The sequence below is a fragment of the Castanea sativa genome, chromosome 4 (genome assembly GCF_040712315.1).
Source record: "Castanea sativa cultivar Marrone di Chiusa Pesio chromosome 4, ASM4071231v1".
Lineage (NCBI taxonomy): Eukaryota > Viridiplantae > Streptophyta > Magnoliopsida > Fagales > Fagaceae > Castanea > Castanea sativa.
This window is the reverse complement of record NC_134016.1, coordinates 18184220-18190183: the sequence shown is the minus strand read 5'-3', so window position 1 is coordinate 18190183 and position 5964 is coordinate 18184220. Positions and strand designations below refer to the sequence as shown.

The 5964-nt window shown below is 28.8% G+C and overlaps 1 long non-coding RNA gene across 2 annotated transcripts; it reads right to left on the bottom strand.

The window, feature by feature from the left end:
• Positions 1-335: 335 nt before the first annotated feature.
• Positions 336-4439, bottom strand: LOC142630216 (uncharacterized). 2 transcript variants are annotated; one of them, XR_012843256.1, is made up of 4 exons: positions 4186-4439; positions 1904-1988; positions 726-1139; positions 336-580 (listed from the first exon to the last, which is right to left on the bottom strand). It is a non-coding gene; the product is annotated as an uncharacterized LOC142630216 (long non-coding RNA). The 2 variants fall into 2 exon arrangements; XR_012843257.1 differs by lacking the exon at positions 726-1139.
• Positions 4440-5964: the final 1525 nt, after the last annotated feature.

The following is a 5964-nucleotide window of genomic DNA, read 5'->3' as shown; positions in this document are numbered from 1 at the left end:
ACATTAAACTATCGCTTAAAATGTTTTTGTAAAGAGTTAAGTGGCATCGCTATTCTATAAATTGCGAGAAACTTTGTCGTCACTATAAAATTATTTATGACCAAATTTTTATGTCATCGATGATAATATTTTATATAATTTTTGAAATATTTTATTATTTATTTTTTTTAATTTTTTTTAACCATCATGTTAATTGTAATTATTAAAAATTGATCAATTGAAAGATTATTTATGACCAAATTTTTATGTCATCGATGATAATATTTTATATAATTTTTGAAATATTTTATTATTTATTTTTTTTAATTTTTTTTTAACCATCATGTTAATTGTAATTATTAAAAATTGATCAATTGAAAGATAAAAATTCATATAAGTTCAAACTTTAAAATATAGTATATACAAAGAAATCTTAAAATTAAACCTTGTTTTAAACTTAAACAACTAGAATTATGACAAGATCTATACTAGTCTTCTTCTGAGTTACCCTCCAAGCTTCCTCTGAGTTACCCTCCAAGTTGTTTTCAACCTCCCTCGTGTGATTGATTGAGTTGTCCTCTTCATCCCTACTAGTACCATCCTTAAAAAAGACAAAACAAAACAATACATTAAACATAATTCATACACTAGAATATTAGCTTTTATAAAAATAATAACAAATAATGGTTAAAGAAAGTGCAAGAGAGATAGAGAGAATTCATGACATGTATTTCATTTATACTCACCCTCTAATTTCCATCCATCCATTTATCCACCATCTTTTTCCAAAATAGTGTAGGAATGAAAGAAGGACCATTCTTATAACGATCTTCTTTCTCTATGTACTTCTTAAAAATAGGACTCTTAATGTGAAACATCCAATTAGAATAACAGCGTTTCACCAATTCTACAAATTCTTTCTTCACTTCCTCATCTGGTTGCTTATGCTGAAAATGTTGAGCTCTATAGCAAGCATAGAGAGTTTCAAGCTCAGATCTTGGGTATTCACTAAAAGTCGTCCAAGCTCCTTTCAGTCTTTGGTAAAAAAGAATAGTAATCTCTTGAGTAGCTTTTGGTGTGATGATTCTGCGTTTACTTTTACCTTCCCTTGCCATGTCTACCTTTTTTTTTTTTTTGTGATAAGCCCTTGCCACGTCTACCTACTATTAGTTAGTATTAATATGATGAAAGTATATAATATAAATATGTATTTCCAATATGATTGTGTTAAAGACATGACCCACTAGTAAAAGATGATACTCTAGTATAAGATGATACTAGACCTTATCCTCAATCCAACAATACTTATTGCTACAATCAACACACAAATAATTGTTTTGCATATCTTTATTTATTGAATGTTTAAATGCATACTCAAGAAAATTTTCAACCCCTTTAATATATCTAGTAGAATGATGCATCCAAAATTTATCAACTAACATTTTATCTACTCCCTATAAAGCATCATAATATATAACTAACAACAATAACGGTTGCTAACACATGTATAATTATGCACTCTTAAAAATAACTAGTATAGTTAACATTGGGTCTTGTAAAATAGAAATATCAAGAATTCGCATATTTGGCCACAAAATAGAAATATTGACACAACCTAAAGCAAATCTCAAGCCAAACAATTGAGATTGGACATTTAAAACTCACATCAGAGAACTCTACAAAATTTCCACATTTAACATTCCTTATAGTGTTCCGAAAATTACCACAATATATATATTTTCAATAAGATACAAAAGTTTGTATTTGCCTGTATACGAGATAAAAAAAAACACATATATAAATAAATAGCTTCAATCAATTTCAGTATAGATATATATAACTAATTACTTTATGGGTTTATTCTAAAAGAAAACATAGATAATAAATTGAACTTTGTATTTTATGCATAATATAAATGACCTACCCTTGCAAAATTCTTCTTAAGTCCACCAAAAACCAATGCAGCTTGATCCAAGTAGAGGGAAAAAAGGAACTCTTGTGTTAGAGCTCTGAAATTATAGAACATAACAAACAACTTTCATTATAATAAAACTTTGTCAATAATATTGGTTAATAAGGCAGGTCTGAGGATCTGAATTATATCACATGAAATCAAGTCAATCAAAGAAATTAAATTAACTTGCATTATCTACATTACTAATAAAAAATTCGTCTCTTTACTCAAAAAAAAAAAAAAAAAAAAAACTAATAAAAAATTCAAATAGGACAACAAATCATACATAGTCCTAAAACACAGAACAAAGGATAAGGATTTGTTTAGACTCAAACATGCATGTGGTATAACCTTATAGTAAGCAATCATCAAAGAAGAATAAGCACAATTTAACCCCCCAACCCACTCATATTTTATATGATAATGATATAAATCATATAATAGGTACATTCAAAACAGGATTGGCAAGGTAAAAACAGTAAAAAACCAATTTATAGAAAATTATTCATATATTTGTATGAGATATTGAACTGATATTTATTAATCTATAATTTTTTTTAGAAGCTATTGAAATAATATGAATCTAATACCTAGTTACTAGTTCATTTTTGTCTAAATTGAGAAGTATTGCAATGACAAGGCCATTAAACTAATTCACATAATAATTAATATAAAACTTTTAGTTTAGAAGGAATTGTGAGGGTTTAGATATTTGAAAACTTCAAGATTCACCATTTTAAGACACATAGCCCACCCCACCAAGGACGGACCCAAGATTTGAAATTAGGGGGGGCGAAGAATGCGTAAAAAACCAAATTTCAAATAAGTATCCATATAGTCAGTGGCAAAGTCAAAAATATTTTATAAGAGGCCAAGCCAGAGATAATAAAAAATTTTAACTTAAAAAAAATCAAGACAAAAAAATACTTTATTCTACAAAATTAATAAACAAGTCTATAAGAATGAGTGAATGGCTTAATTTAATTGCTCAAGCAAATACTATTATTATAGAAACGCTATTATTAATTTAAAATATAGGAAAATTCTTCTTTTACATTGTACATATAATGTAAATTTATATTGTATACACACAAAAAAATGACAAATATTGTATACATTTGTAAAAAATATACAATATTTACCATTTCTTTACAAATATGTACAATATTTATTACTTTTTGTATGTCTGTCATGTAAGTTTACATTGAGATTGCAATGTAGACATAAAAATTACATTGAATATAAAGCAAATTGATGATCACTCACAAGTTAACAATATAGCCACTAGTCCTCTACAGTACTACATAGTGATCTTATTTTGCTTGATTGAACTACACGTATCAACATATCAACCTATGTTCATCAATAAAAAATATCAATCAATAAAATAATAATATAATTAACAATCCTATTTTATATTACTATTTTATGAGTTACTATAGTTTTCCATCACTTTACCAAAAAAAAGAGCAGCTGTCTTAAACTTAAAGTGAACACATTTGAATATACAAACAAAGAGAGGGATTCAAAGAGAGATAAATACAGCAGTGGAGCCGTAGAGGGCCTGGAGGCTAGATTTGTGCCGATCGTCGCTGGTTGGCTGGTCAAATCTTCAACTTAATGGAGCTCATTGCAGCAAGCGGCGATGAGAGAAGGATGGGATTGTTTGTTTGATTTATATATATATATATAAAGATGAGTTTTTTTCCCCAATTTTTATTAGGAGTCTTGAATCTCTTGATTTAAGAGTCCTAAATAGAAAAGATTTGGGTTTATTTTTTCTATTTATCCCTTTGTGATTGTTTGAATTTATTAAAGTTATTTTGTTGCTTATTTTGGAGGAGCTATGGGTCAAAAACTCAATGATGGCCAAATTTTATTTTTGATTATGGGTTCTTTATATCAAAATTTTCTCTTTGGGTTGAAAGTGTGAAACTATTTGAGGTCTGAAGTTATTTTTTTCCAAAATTCTAGGGGGGCCGGTAAGTAAATCACTCTTTATTTTAAGTTAATTTTTGGCTTTGATTTTATTTTTTCACATAAGGACAGGGGGACCCAGGCCCCCTACTAGGTCTGTCCCTGCACCCCACATACAGATGGCATCTCAAATAGACAACACCCAAGGGAACTTATATATCTAAATATGAATTGAAACAAACCACCTAGCATTGCATTTTAAGAACTATGACTAAGTCAACCAATACATGGGTTATGGGTATCATTTAAAGAATTGAGAGGGTTAGCAAATGTACCTACACCGTGTTTGATAGCAGCATAGACAACCACAAAGCTCTCAAAGTCGCATGGTTGGCCTCTTTGCAGCAATAGTTGGAAATTCTGCAGATCCGTACAGTAATGGTAGCTAGTTGGGAGTTTGTATTTGGAGAGTTGGGGTTTGTGGTTTATGCAAGAAAGGTGTTTAAGTTTGGGTTTGAATGGGGATTTTGGGTTTGGTTAGAGAGAGGGGCATTTGAGGGAGAGGCATTTGTGTTTGGAGATTTGGGATTTAGGGCTTGGGTAGAGAAGGAGAGGCGTTTTGAGGGAGATTTTTTTTTTTCTTTTTTTTTTTGTCAAAGTAGAGGTTTTTTTTTTAGTGAGATGGAGAGACCTGGCGGGGGATTGGAAAAACTTGGGCGCCTTTTTTTTTTTTTTTTAATTGAGAGGGAGAGGGAGAGGGAGAGGGAGAGAGATAGGGTTTTTCTTTTTTGTTTTTAAGGTAAAAACGAAATTGGGGGGATTTATTTAAAATAATAATAAATCCCTCTAAAACCAAAACCTACTTATTGTGGGGATTTATTTAAAATAATTAAAAAAAATATTGTGTAAGTGAATTTAATTTACGGAAATTTAATCTCAATTTTTAAAAATAAAATAAAATAAAATTTGTATATATTTTTTGGCAAAACTACCTCACTCTTTGGTCGTTGTTACTTTGAAATTTTGGGATTTGGAAAAACTACACTTCACCCCAAATTTTAAAGAGAAAAAACATTTTTCACCATTGACATCTAATTTACCAATTTTATTAAATTAATATTAAAAATGTTGTGCACTAAATCATCGCTATAAGTAATAGAATCGTCGCTATAAGTAATAGAATTGTCACTGAAACATTTATATTGCGACGGTTTTTAATACCATCGCTGTAGAGGGCCACAAAATATAACTCATTTCTTCAATCAATAACAATTAATTAAAATAACTTTTTACTAAGCATTTTCTCACACAATCATGCACTCAAAAAAAAACTTCAGCCACAACTAATACCTTATTATTGAATTCATATTTTGAAAACTCAACCATTGGATTACATGTTCTATATGTTCTTAACATGCATGCCAATTTTCATGCCAATCAGATGTAATTTACCATTTGATCTTTAAACTCATCTTTTATGCGTTATTTTAAACTACAAAAACTTGAATTTAGACAATTGATTGATGACATGGCTATTAATCTTTAATCACCTTGAAATTTTGGAAGTATGAAAAATTTATGAAGATAATGTAATCTAATGGTAGATTTGTCAAAATTCACATCAGATTAAGAAATATAGGGTTGGATTCAAATTACACTTGATATAACTCTAAAAAATGTTACACCAACCAATAACTTATTATTGAATTTATATTTCGAAAATCTAACCGTTAGATTACATATTATATATGGTCTTAACATGCATGCTAATTTTCATGCCAATCAGGTGTAATTTACCATTTAATCTTTAAGCTCATTTTTAATGCGTTATTTTAAACTATAAAAACTTTAATTTAAACAATTGATTGATGACATGACTATTAATCTTTGATCCCCTTGAAAGTTTGTAATCATGACAAATATATGAAGATAATGTAATCTAACGGTAGATTTGTCAAAATTCACATTGAATTAAGAAATATAGAATTGGGTTTAAGTTACACTAGATGTAACTCTAAAAAATGTTACACCAACCAATAACTTATTATTGAATTCATTTTTTTAAAATCAAACCATTGGATTACATGTTCTATATGTTCTTAACATACATGCCA